Source organism: Cavia porcellus, unplaced genomic scaffold (genome assembly GCF_034190915.1).
Source record: "Cavia porcellus strain 051 isolate PalLab524CR breed Dunkin Hartley unplaced genomic scaffold, mCavPor4.1 scaffold_11, whole genome shotgun sequence".
NCBI lineage: Eukaryota > Metazoa > Chordata > Mammalia > Rodentia > Caviidae > Cavia > Cavia porcellus.
Window position 1 is genome coordinate 60,280,697 of NW_026947494.1, and position 13,967 is coordinate 60,294,663.

Below are 13,967 nucleotides of genomic sequence, written 5' to 3' on the forward strand. Positions count from 1 at the left end.
GCCTTAAAAGCATGGTCTCAAGGAAATTGTTGGTTCTACAGTCTTAAGGTGGAGGCAAATAAATACCAGTCCACACCATCATAGCTCCACAGAGGCACAAGGACAGATTGTAGCACAGTTAGAACAGAAAATTGGGGCAACAAGCTGTAAAATGATACATACAGACTGTGGCTCTACTAATCAGTTATGGGTGGAAGTTCTCTCTATGTAAGTGTAGGAAGTGAGCTATGTTCTTTGTTATTAAGAAATGACAAGAGATACAGCTGACGATGTTTTGGTATTTCAACTCTGAACTTTGAGTATTTACAAGATGATTCATAATTTTCTGCTGTTAATATTAAATATGCCATTAAAATGCAGCCCATATTGGTGGTGAACACAGAAAATTCAGATGACAAAAGGGAATTTCAGACAGAGCCAGAACCCAGGCACTTCCTCCAGCCATGTCTTACTTAGTATTTCACCAGTATGAATGAGAAGCTTTGACAGTGGCTGGTTGTTAAGCCACTCTGCAGCACCAGCCAACCCTGCAGTCTCAGGGACATTCAGTAGCTCAGGTTTATTCTTCGACCTTGATGGCTGTGAATTCTGCTGTACATCCACCCTGCTGACTATTCATCCTTCCCTCTCAGGTCCAGACTTCAGAAGCAGTTCCGGGGTGGGACATCTTGTTCTCAAGGCAGAAGGCAGAGCCAATGTGAGTTCCTGCTCACTGCAGCAGCCCCACTTCCTACTTTCATTTCATTGGCCAAATAAGTCACATGGCCACACCCAACTCCAATGGGGCAGAAAGTCCAACCTCCCAGTGGCAGACTCCTAGGGTCCTCTTGAGTCAAGAGGAGGAGGGGGAGGGGGAGGGGGAAGGAAAGGGGAGGGGAGGAGGGGGGAGGGGGGAGGGGAAGGGAGGAGGAGGTATATTTTGACAGTAATATGATATGGCAGAGATAAGGCTGCATTTCCAGAACCATGTCTTCAATTTATGAGAGTCTAACCTATGTATAAATGTTTAAGTTAATTGTAAGGAAATAGCTCACAATCTCAGTTCAAAACAAGGGCTCCATCGTTTCTAATGATTTCTTTTGTGGATTTCACAATTTTGGGTTTTACAGGATGCCCTCTCTCAGGCATTAATCAAGCCATAGGATGGGTCTGATAAATCTCAACTGGCAGCTGCAGGCAGGATTCTGAAGGAAGGAAAGTGACTTCCTTAAGTGTGGCCCATGCTCCACCTGTAGCAGAATGACCTGGAATGCAGGTGAGCATGCAGATTTTGGCGCTCTACCCTGGTAGTGTGAGCATTCCTGTAAGAGGGCATATCTGTAGTGCTGGTCCTCAGGGCTGCCATAAAAGGGGCCCCTGTGTGCATCTGTGGCCCCGTGCAAATCCAGTTAGAATTTGGGATTTCCTGGGCAGCCTGGGAGAAGGAAGTACTTACTATGGAGTGGTTTCTAATGAGGATTTCTATCCTTTCCTCGAATACGTTTTAGTTTACATACTTTATTATTTTTCCTGTAAATCAGCATCTGTGAATCATTTTCTTTATATTTAGAAACAAAATGTGACTACATTGAACAATGTTCTCATTAAAAATTTTTCTTACAATAGTAACAATTGTTTCAAAACATATTTTTAACTATTTTTCTTCAACAAAGGACATTTGGAAGCAAATCTGGGATGAAAACATAAATTTCCAAGCCTGATGTGTGTGTGTGTGTGTGTGTGTGTGTGGTTAAATTTGATTAAATCGATCTCCAAAATATAAAGGTTATATTCTGATGGAGTTTGGCCTCAGACTTTTCAGAGTTGTTTTAAAAGAAAGACCACAGTGTCCCATGCATTGTGGTTTAGTTTGAATTCTATTGTAATGACCTCTGCAGCTGCCCAGGTCATTAAATTTAGTACACTTCTGCTTTCAACTAAAAGTTTCCTGGCCTCGCATAGGATGGTTCCAACCCTTTTTGGTGTGAGCCCAGTGATGAAAGAAAGGGGTACTTCTGTGGGGTGCATCAACTGCACCTAGATCTCTCAGTCAGCAGCGTCTCCTTGGTCTGCTCTGCTGTTTTCCCAGGGCTGGGGTGCTGTTGCTGTCTTCCAGGGTTGGGGACCCTGGGGACAGATGCCTTTAAGTCTATTCTGCTATCCAACCTCACCTCAATGGGAGGCACTCAGTGTTAAGCATTAGACTCTCAAATGTCATTTTTAAGCTATTTCTGTCTTATGGAGTCATGTCTGTAGTCAAATGAGCAGACAATTTCCTACAAAATTCAGTTGTAAAGAAAGAAAATAGAGAAGGAAAAGAAGAAAGAAAAAGGAAAAGAAAGAGAAAGATTTATTATAGTAGGGTGGGAAGAAAGAAAACAGAAGCAGAAGGAAAGAAGAGGGAAAGAAGGGAGGAAGAAAGGTAAAAATAAATGGGAGAAAGAAGGGAGGGAGAGAGGAAGAAAGAAGAAATGGAAGGAAGAGAGGTATTTAGCCTTTGCTATCCTTACCTGCCCCATTGCGCCTCTCAGTACAGTCCAGACATTCACACATCCGTCTCTCCAACGCTCAGCTCTCTTTCCTGTGGACCCTAAATTCTGCAAGTTGAGAACAGCTAGAGCCATATCACAAGATGAGAACCATCCTGTCCAAGGAACTTCTGGGTCTCCAGGAGTTTGGCACTGAAAGGACAGAGGGTGGCGTGAAGTCTAACCCTCGCTGTGGTGGTCATGAAGCTGTCATGAGGCTGGCTCCTTGGGTCCTTGGCTGCCTGGCTCCCTGGCTCCCTGGAAGGGGCAGGCTGCTTTTGTCCTGACCACACAGCAGTGGCTTGTTAGTCTGGCATCCAGTGAACCAGGCACATAGCAGAGTCTCCGCGCCAGTGCAATGCACTGGATTACACACAGCTAATGGTGAGTTCATTTAGTGTTTTGGGATTAGAATGTTTCAATCCTTCCTTATAAAAATAGTCCAGCCTCATTCGCCAGCAGAACATTAGTCCAGAAAAAGCTGTGAGGGCTCTGCTGCCAGTTCTTGTGCATTCCTAGTGTTGTCTGTAATTTCTAAAGACTGGTAAGTAAACATGGCACTTTGCAAATAGACAAAGACAAGGGCCTGGCCCTTGGTCAAAGAAACACAACCCAGATGAAAATAATCCAAGCAGAAGCAGTAACAGACAGATGTGGGGGAAGGGCCTGGGTTTCGGAAAGCAGAGTTGAAAGCATTTGTTTTTGTTTGTGTTGTGCAATGGTAGTGATAGAGAGGGAGAGGGGGCGGATGGCCCTGAGGTTTGCTCTGTGTTTCATCTTTCAGGCTCGTAGCCTCTGGGGGTCTCAAAAACGAAGTTGTTAAGATACACTCCTCCCCCTGCAAAGCAACCGCTTCCTAAGGCTGGCTTCTCTTCTCCAATAGCTTTGTGGCTGACCTCAGTGCCCGGGACAAGTGTAGCCTTAAATGAGATCACTGCTTCCCAATGCAGAGTGCGTGCCCTGAAGGAAAGCTGTGACAGAGTGCACAGGTCCTCTGTGGGGAGGGCCCACATCTGAAGTCACACGCCTGCTCCCTTGTTCACTGGGCCTTCATTAGTCAGCTCCCCTGACCAGAAAGTAAATGTCAGAACAGTCATTTCTAGAGGCCAGCCAGCTACTTGGCACTGTGGCGCACTTCATCCAAGACACATTTTTATGCAAACCTCAAGTTATAACCCACATATGGTGGCAGATCATTATCCTAAGACTCTAAATTGAAACAGTTATATAGTTGGAGGTGGATCTATCATACTCTGGAAAACTTTTCTTTTACTGGTCCATTTTAACAAGTGTAGGGAGGAAATAAAACTCAAAAAGCATAAACTGTTTTATGTTTTGAATTGGACTGGGATAAAAATGGAAATGCTCCAAAATAAAGAAATATTGGCAAAGGAGGAAGGAAAGATATAAAGAGAAAAATAAAGGGGAAAAATGTGGAAATAAAGCGGGTCTGTTACTGCTTTTACATTTCCTGACTCATTCAATGAAAAAGGCAGACACAAAATTGTACAGAGATACAATCACGAAAGAGAGAGAGACAGAGACAGTGAGATAGAGACAGACAGAGAATAAAACAAAATGGATTAAATAGATTTCAATGATTACCTCTGGAAATTAAAATTATTTTGTCTTGGTGCCTTTTGTTTTCCAAACCCTCCACAGTGACTGCTTTTCTTTAGGCAGTATCAGTAATATATTTTAAAAGTCAGTTTCTGATTCCATACACCATGGTCTTTACCTGGGAGTCTGAGTACAGGCCAGGTCAGCTGATAGGTACAGGTTTAAAGGGAGAATTCCGTGTGTGTGGGTGCACCCTTGGGCCCAAAGGTGCAGGATCATGCTCACACACTGTCACCTTTACACACAGCTGAGAGATCCATAGAAGGACTTCCAGCCCATACACGTTTCTGACAGTTCCAATGCACAAGACTGCAGTAACAGATGCTAATGTGTTCTTTAATGATGATCTATTACAAACGATTACAATGACCATCAGAGCACACCATGTGCAAGGTAAGTTCCAATGGAAAAGGATGCAGCTCTTCACCATTTATGCAAACTACACAATGTGAACGTGACACAACAGCATTTCCTGTGCTATGGAGGAGGCTAGACTCACCTGGGTAATGAGTTCGACTGCGCTGGTTACTTCGGGAGCCGTGAACCCCAGACTCCGAGCTCTTCCAGGGCAGGGGCAGCGGGAGCTGGGAGAACAGGCAGGAGTGTGCCTTGGGCATTTCGTGTCCACCTCCACCAAGTAGCTGGCTGCACGACATCTCCTCTGCACATGGAAGTCTGTAGAGCATCCTGCCTTCTGATCTTTGGTTCTTTGGATCGATGTGCAGGCCAGAGGTAGTGCAAGGGTGGGCTGTGGATAGTTATCATGGCCCACTGCCTGCAACTACTGACTGCAGTTCTATTTGAAAACTCTTAAATTAGAGTTTTATTCAGGTAAACAAGATCTTGTGCACTGAACTGCAAGTGCCTGAAGTGGGGTTATCAGCTCAGGAGTGGACAATCAGCATAAACCGGCTTAATCCCAGTGCTTCCCTTTAGCAGCTGCCCAATGGACAAGGAGCTGAGTGTTGAGTAGGGTGAGAAGGTGCAGCTCGAAGATCAAAGAAACAGGGAGCACTGTGACCTCAGGGTGCCCTTGCCCTGCGGCCTGTGCCCTCCTCCCCTCCCTCTGCAGCACTCTGCCTTCCTCCTCTGCAAGGATTTGCTCATCTCTCACTGCCAGTTGCGCCAGCTCCCCTCCCCGCCTACACACAGCCGTCCTGCCTGACCCTTCCCCCGGGCCCTGGTCCTCTTTCTGGATGTGGTGTCCCAACCCAGCCTTAGCAACCTCACTGGAGTTTTTTGTTTCCAGTATCTTCTCTCTCTCTCTCTCTCTCTCTCTCTCTCTCTCTCTCTCCCTCACTCTCAAATTTTTTATTACTGTGTGCTTACAATCTATAATAAATGCATTCATTGTGGGGAATCAGTACACAAACATATCACATCTTCACACTTTCTATCTCCCTTTTCTCTCTCCTCCCTCCCATCTCTGTCCCCCACCCCTAGAGCCCTTTCCTATCCACTCTCTAATGAATGCCTTCTTTCCTGATTCTTCCCTCTAAGCAAACAAAAAAGAGGGTGCCCCTACATGCATGCCCCACTCCAACGTTCCCCATCTAGCTTAGCAATACCTGGAAGAGTCAGAGCCACTGCCTGTCCCGTCATACCTCCCAGACCCTCCTCAGCTCACTCCATCTGTCTTGCGTCCTTTCCCTTGCTGGAGACTGTTCTTGCCCCAGTCACTGGCGGTAGTGGGACAAAGTGCAGCGGAAGATTTCACTCTTGGCTTAGCTGATTCCCCAAAGCCCCTTTTCCCCAGCGACCTCTTTCTGCATTTTGATTATTTTTTCTTGGCTTCTTGAGGTCTACTCTCCCTAGGTGACACTGCCCACACCCACTGTCTATGTGCCAGTGCGCCTCAAATCTGCACTCTTAACCAAGCCCTCCCTCCTGAGCTATTCACTCCTTACCCAGTTGCCTTCAGGGCAACTTATGCTTCATAGACATGACATTCAACAGTTTCAAAAGGGGACCCATCCCACCTCTTCCTACCCTACAGCCCAATACCTCATGTGCTAGGGACTTTGTACTTGCAGTTTCCCTGGACTATTTGGCCCCTTCCTCTTGTTTGATTAACTGTTATTAATATTTGGGTCTCCGATTAGATGGTACATCTTCTAGAGAACCTTCCTTTATGTGCACAATTTGAGTCAGGTACTTCTGCAATCTCAAAAGCTTTCAGGGCTGGGGATTTAACTCAATGGTGTAAGTGCCTGCCTGGCAAGTGCAAGGTTGTAAGTTCAATCCCCAGTACCAAAAACCAAACCAAAACAAAACAAAAAAACCCACAAAGAAGAAGTAATGCTTCTACTTGCAGTTCTTTATTGAAATGTCTATTCTTCCCACTAAAATAATTTTCCTTCAGTTTTGTACATCCTATTCCTAGATCCAGCATGATATTTGACACACAGGAACCCAACAAAAGTGGCTCACTGGAAAAAATAGAGCAACCAGTTGACAATATTCAGGTAGACAGGAAAGTGCAGGGTGTGTGTAGGGAGCTCTGAGGTCTCCTCCCTTCCTCGTCTTCCCTCCCCTGTTCGTATGACTGGGATCCACTGCTCCAGTGAACACAGTGGCCTCTGCATTCAACTTGCCTGCAGGGTATGATGCCCCATGATGCCCTGTGTGTGTCTATCCTGGCTGTTTCCCCACGTATCACAGTTTGTTTCCATGAATAAATGCATTTTGAGTTTTAACACCAACTCACAAATCAGCTCTTGTATTTTTTTTTTAAGCTGAGAATTGTCTCTATGGTATGTAAATATGGATTACTCAGCACAAATACTGGCTAGATTGGTTTTTCTAAGTTAAGATAAATACTTTTACCACAGGGTAATTCTTAAAAGCACTTTGGTTTGCATCTTAGATTTTGTTTCCCTTTTTGGAATTTAACTTTACTAAAGAAAAATGTTCAATTCTAATATGCTTATTGGAAATGCATTTCCAAAGTTTTAAGTGCTCAGTAGTTGTTCTTTTCGCTTTGTTTGTTAGAATGATTTATAGGTCCAAATATATATTCTTGGATGCTTTAATTAATGCTTGTGGCTAAATTATGGAAGAAAGAAAATATTTTAATCAGTTTATAGGAATGAGTCATATGCTTTTCCCAATTGAAGTCACAGCATACAATATCCTACACTATACAACATCTGTTTGTTTCTGTCACTAGGTTCAGAACAGAATTTTAGCAGCAGATTTGAAAATACCAGGGCTGTACTCACCACCATGTTGGCAAAGACTCTGCCTCGGGCCTTTTTCCTGAATCACTACCTTGTGAGCAGTGGTCTATGAGAGTCTGTTAAGCTGTAGCACTCTTTAAAATCAATGCTAGGGCAAGGGACGTTCTAATGTCTCTTGCCAAAGACAAGCATTTGTTGTGAGAATAATAAGAGAAGTATAAGGAAAACAGAGTAGGTGGTCTGTGACTGGACATTTCATTTGTAACTGTTGGGGTAAGATTTGCTTTTGGCATCAAAGCCACCAAACAGCTTTTAAGAAAGTGTCTCAACACTCTCTGACAGTACAGTCCATCAGCCCCAGGCTTGACAGTGTTCTGTGGGACCCTTCTGCTTCTGCTTCACTTCTTGTGTTCCTTTGGGAAGGTCCAGCTCGTCACCTGACTTGCTTTTCCTCTTCTTGTTGCTTTCTCGGATAAACAACTGTTGGGAAGCCAGGCAGAAGCTTGGCCAGTGGCCCTATTTCTCTGTGTTTCTGGGGCCTCCCTTCAGCAGTCTCTGTAGGTCCAGATCCAAGCCATCTTGTTAGCCCCTTCACAAAGGTGGACATGAAAGGGGACACTCATGCCCTTTATCCTACCACAGGGTCTCTCTTTCTGCAGTCCGCACATTGCACTGAAGATGTGTCACGTGTCCTATCTGTATGTAAGTCAGTGCCTCTCAGTGATGTCCGGGGCCAACAGAATTAGTCTCACTTGAGAACTTGCTGGAAATGAATCTTCTCAGCTCTTGTTAAATGCACTGAGCCAGGATCGCTGTGAGCAGAGCCTGGAAGCCATACTTTAACAGGCCGTCTGCTGGTGCATGATGCACCCAGCGTGAGGAACAGGCCCAGACCACAGCTGTGTGAATGATGCAGCAGCGCTGAGCAACACTGCTTCTTCCAGCTCCTGGGAACCAAACACCCATGGAAGGTTGCGGCAACTCCGCCATCATCCTGAACAGAAGTTTCTGAGATTAGCACCAAGGACTGAAGGTTGAGTGTTACTAGCTGAAAGGCATCTCTCAAAGAGAAGTATCGATTCTTTTCTCCACTGTGCCATGCACCCCAAAGAACATCACAGCAACTAGTCTGATGCTCACTGCTGGCCAGTGACATATTCTCCTTTTGCTTTGGTCCTTTATGGATTCTTGGCCTCCCAGCAATCTAGAACAGACTCAAGTCTTTCTATGAGTTTGCTCTATTGATAAATATCAGTTGAACATTTCATATGTGCAAATTTTTTTCCCCCATTACTGGAGATTGAACCCAGGGCCTTTTCACTGAGCCAGATTCCTCCTCTTTTTTTAAGTTAGATTTTGAGGCAAACTCTTGCTAAATTGTCCAGGGATCCAACTTTGCGATCCTCTTGCTTCAGCCTTTCAGAGTTCTGGGATTACAGGTGTGTGCCACCGAGTTTGGCTGCCAGGAATCTTTAATTGTCCCCTCTGCAGGAAACCTCCTTGGTCACCACTGTGGTTCCTCTGTGGCATTCCTGTCCCGGTGACTCACTGGCTCTCAGAAGGTGCCAGTCATACAGCCCCGCAGCCACGGCCCCTCCACAGTTTCTGCCCCAAAGCCTTTCAAACACTTTCATTATATAACCACATGGCAACGCTGCACGATTAGACAAAGGAGCATTTTGTTAGTATTAATCCATTTTGAAGTTAAAATGAGGCTAAGTTGTAGGTTAACCAAGGAGTGTAATAAGGCTACTGCGATCCCCCAACCCAGGGCAAAGTTAGCACGGAGCAGTGACATCTGCCTCTGTGTTTCTGAGGGTTTTTGTACAGTATATTCTTCAGATAACTAGTTGCACATGGCAATAGGGTTTTTAAAAATTGTTATTGTTGCGTAAGATAGCTTTCTTTGCAATCTCAGAATATTTTTTACTACACACACGGCAGGACAGCTGTATTCCAAGGTTTACCTGCAAAAAGATGTTTATGTGGCATTGGAGTGAGCACACTGGCATGCCTCAGTGAGTTAAAACTGGTACAGTTGACTTTGCTTGTCTCTCTCTCTTTTAAACTGTACATTGTTGAAGAAATTTTGATGAAATTTAAGTCAAATGTCTGTGGCAACTCTGAAGAATGCTGGTTGCCCCTCACAGTTCTCCAAAGCCTGACAGTCAGTTTATAGACCAAGTTGAGACCAAGATGAGAGAGGCTTTGGGGATGATGGGTGGCTGCATCTCATGGGTCCTGGTCTTGATGTCTATAGTTCTTATGGACCTTTCCACCCAGGCCTGAATCTTTCAGAGCTGGAGCTGTTTTTTCCTCTTAAGTGAATCACGACTGGAATTTCCCCAGAGTGGTCTCTTCCTCAGCTGGAGGGTGCCAGCTGGCCACAGTGAAGATCCTGCAGAAGGACTCAGGGTCTCCCACCACAGGCTGGCACCCACGGGCCTCTGGAAACAATTTGGCTTCCCTTTTGGCAGCCAGGACTTGGCGCGCTGTCGGAGCTCTACTCAGCTCCCCTTTCATCAGGCCTGTTCCAGAAAGCGTTTGCTCATTTAGACCAACTGCTTCTGGCATGTGCTCCCATTTAGCTAGCAAAGATGTCATTCTAGCAGTGAGGGGTGGCGGTGGAAGGGGCCCTCACCTCACAGACCTTCTCCGCAGCAGGCCACTATTCCAGACCAGCATCCTGGGACACTGAGCACGATGAGGGCCGGGATTCTGAGAGAAAATGGAACTTTTACAGCCCATTTGCTGCCTGATGAGGAAAGTTCAAGAAGCCTTGTTTGGCTTCTCCTTTGACCCCAGAACTGGCTGCACCTTCCTGGTGATGGAAGACCTCTGTTGGCTCAGGGCTGACGCTGCCTGGCTTCGTGCCAGTTTGGAGGTTAAACAGGTCTCAGGCATGACTGTCACCAGGAGGGAGAGAGTTCGTCACACAAGCCCGCGTGGCCCCATCCATAGACCCTGCAGATCTTTTGCTAAACTTGCATTTTTACAACTATTTTTGCAAGGTGAAATTTAATTTTAAAAACAAAACAAAATGAGAGACTTGTCAGGAAAGTAAAAAGGGCTGGAACACAGAGGTTGAGCTGATGCTGATCCCTGGAACTGGTCTACTTTATGAGAAAAGCCGGGCCAGGCCTGAGTGTGATTTATTCTCTACTTCCTGTTAAAATTAGAATCAAATGGATTGCTTTAATATTTTTGTCTCTCACAAAGAAATGTAATAAATCTAAGAAGCCTGCATGCTGTTAATGTTCAGGCCTGAGCTTTCTCACATACTCACCCTGAGGAAGACATTGCTGATTGCTTCCCCGATATCCATTTCTTTTCCCTTCTTTACCAGAAAGAATGATGTGCTCAGGTGAAAATACTCCTGTTGTCAGACTGTCCTCTATATGGCGGCGGCAATTCTGCCCAGTGGTCTGTCAACCATCTGTATAATGGGGCCTCCGCTGAAAATGACACTTAGGTAATATGGGAATTTTGTGCATCCCTTTATCTTCCTTTTTTGTGGGAGTGTGGACAGGATGGCTGGAAGCAGAGCAGCCACCTTGCAACCACAAGGACAGCTCCACACTAAGCAGGAAGGAATAAACAGTTCAGTGGGGTGAGACTCCGAGCTTTACCTTCACTGGTTACGACAGCCCTTGATTATCTGCCTATCTGCCTCAAAATTTCTTCCCACTGAGAAAAATAAAATCCTTTTGGTATGATTCTATATTTGGATTTCCCTGAAGTGCAGCTAAATATCCTTTCTTGCTCAATATCCTTTCGAAACACACATTTCAGACCGTCACTCTAAGCCAGCTTTTGTTCAGCTGGTAGATAAGAATCGCTGTTCCTATTTCACAGTATGAAGAAACTGAAGCCATGGGAAAGCATACAGTTAGGAACTTCCCCTTTGCCGGGTCAGGTTCTCTCAACCCTTCACTCATGTTTCTGGCCACTTTCCAGTCTCATGAGGGTCCTTCTTCTGCGGCTGCCCTCTAAGTACAGATGTACCCTGAGTTGTACACTCCTCTCTGGATGACAATCTTGGGTCTACCCAGGTTGTTTGCAGCCACCTAGAATTATACTTCAAATGGCATTTATAGACTTTGGGAGAAGATGTCGGAGAAGAGAAAAAGTGACTCACAAGGCAGCAGATGCAGTTTCATCCCACTGAGGCAAAATGGGAGAAGAATGAAGGTATAAAAAGGTATCTGCAAAGAATGACCAACATGTTAACACCAGGTAGAATGAAGGATTTTTTTTTTTTGTCTTTTTCGTTTTTATCGGTACCAGAGATCGAACTCACGACTGCATACTTGCAAGGAAGGTGCTCATCCGATGAGCTAAATCCCCAGCCCCTAGAATGAAGGATTTAAAACCTTTGATTCAAATGTCAAATTAATCCTTTAATCCATAGGAATTAAGAGGTAGCAGTAACTTTTTCTTTGATACCAGGAATTAAACTCATGATCTCATGCTTGCCAGGCAGGCACTATGCCACTATCGTAATATGGGACAAGGTACCTATTACCTATTACCTAATTACCTAATATGGGAATTTTGTGCACCCCTTTATCTTCCTTCCTATCTACCTACTATGGTACCTTGCCCCATATTACTATAGTGGCATAGTAATAGTAATTGTGACAATAACTTTTTCAGTCATTTCCAAATCATTTTTCCATGTTCACAGATAATGTTCTTGTGAAGTCATTCACTCATCCAATTTCTTTCATGTTTCTGCTATGTGTTAGGTGTGCTGTGAGGGGTTTTAGGCACAGCATCATGAAAGGAAAAGCCCTTACCACTAGGTACAAGCAGCCTTCATTTGAAATAACTGGGTACACACTACTGTACTTTTCCATGGAGAGAGAAAGGGCATCATCTGAGAAGAGATATTTCAGGGAGAACGCAGAATGTGTTAGGCAGCAGCTCCCCCTGGCATCTGTCCTTACTACATAGCAGGCATTACACCCAGGCCTGGCTGAGCTGTTTCTCACCGGCCCCAGAGACTCTTGGGGCTGAGTGAGGCACAGTGTATCCCCGAAGTGCCCAGGATCTGCCAGGCCTGTCTTCTCTGGGAACTCCATGAAGCAGCATCCCCAGGATGTTTTCTCTGGTCAACTTTAATCACGCTAAAGAGAAAAGTTTTGAAAAATGGGTAAGGGCCCCCACACAAATGTAAGCTATCGCTTTTGACTTTAGGGCATGTCTGTGCCTAACCTCTGGCATACGTGTGTCCTCATGAAACCAGCTTTGCTCCATTCAGAATCTTGACCTCTCAGCGTAATTTTCTTTGTCCTTTGTCCAGTTGGGACCCCATAAGCACTTGGATGAAATAGCTCTTGTTTGCACACAGAATCAGACTCCTTTCTGTCCACACCAAACCTGTAGCCCCTCGGGCCGTAGCCTAGCCTTTGCCCCTTCTTCCCGTAGCAGCGCTGTGGTGACCTCTCCTCTGCTTGCTTTCTGGAGTGCAGCTTCCTGCCTCTTCATGGGTCTCTTTCCCATCCTCTTCTGAATCTTTAGCCTTTCTCTCCACACCAGCTTTGTCTCTTCAGCATTTAAACACACTAAAAGCTTCTTCCAGCTGGGGAATCATGCTTGATAGGTCGATAACGTTGTGAATTTTGCATGAGGAGGGAGCTGCGTCCTGTTGGATTTGCATCCTGCACATCTAACAAAGTGCTGGGCCTTCTGGGGGTTGCAGGTCTTCTATCCTCGAGACCCTGCAAGGTTTCTTGCATTCTGCAGCCGCCTCCCTTGGTGAAGGGGCAGTATGTCTCTGGACAGATGTCTGATTCCTCATGTGTGGATTACTGGCCACGTCCTCCTGGTGACACGTGTCCAGTTGCTATCAGGCAGTGCAGGTGGTGCAAACAGGGCCAGCAGGGAGGAGAGCAGTGTGCCATTCATTTTGCCCAGGTGTGGCATTCAACCTGAGCTTCCAGACATGTTAGCTTCACAGACCACCAAACTGGGGGCCCTCTACGTCCCATCGTGGTACATGAGGGCCACTTAAATGTAGGCTCTGTGCCTAAAGAACTAGGCAACATGGTGCCTAGGTGGGAAGGATCTGGAAATACCTGAAACTTTATGGAAATTATTTCCACTTTCTGAGGAGAACTATCCATCAGCATTTTAAAAACCCACGCTTCAGAAGCAGAGGACAAATTCCTGTCCTAGAATCCTTGTGAGGTAAGCAGGATGCAGGTCCCTACACCTGAGAAGGCAGTGGGGCTGGGCCCAGGTGAGAACACAGATGAGCAAGGAGGCGCCTTCACTCAGGAGACCTCCCGCAGCTTCCGGCTGGGCGAGGGTCATAACAGGGACTTCGAAGGATGCAGCGTGACTTCAGTATAACGGGTTGTTTTTAGGTGTGCCCAGAAAGCCGGAAGCAATGGTAACGGGCTGGACCTTCTCATCTGCCACTGTGTTACGGGATGTTCCCCAGGGATGTCTCCCTGGGCCCCAGGCTGAGGCTAGCATGGCACAGGGATGCCAGCTTCATACATTTCTGTGGATATGGCTCCCAAAGCCAGACTGCAGCGCTTCCGCAGCACAGGCATTTGCGGAAGTGTTAGTGCGAGCGCTCGACTCCCTCTCCCGCACCCCTTGTACCTATCCTGTCCTGCGCTCAACCCACTTTTCCCCCTCCCATTCATTC

At 45.8% G+C, this 13,967-nt stretch overlaps 1 long non-coding RNA gene across 1 annotated transcript; it reads right to left on the minus strand.

Moving 5' to 3' along the window:
- Nucleotides 1-261: 261 nt before the first annotated feature.
- On the minus strand, nucleotides 262-2,824 carry LOC134478013 (uncharacterized). The gene is made up of 2 exons (XR_010050355.1): nucleotides 2,490-2,824; nucleotides 262-673 (listed from the first exon to the last, which is right to left on the minus strand). It is a non-coding gene; the product is annotated as an uncharacterized LOC134478013 (long non-coding RNA).
- Between the last annotated feature and the right edge of the window lie 11,143 nt (nucleotides 2,825-13,967).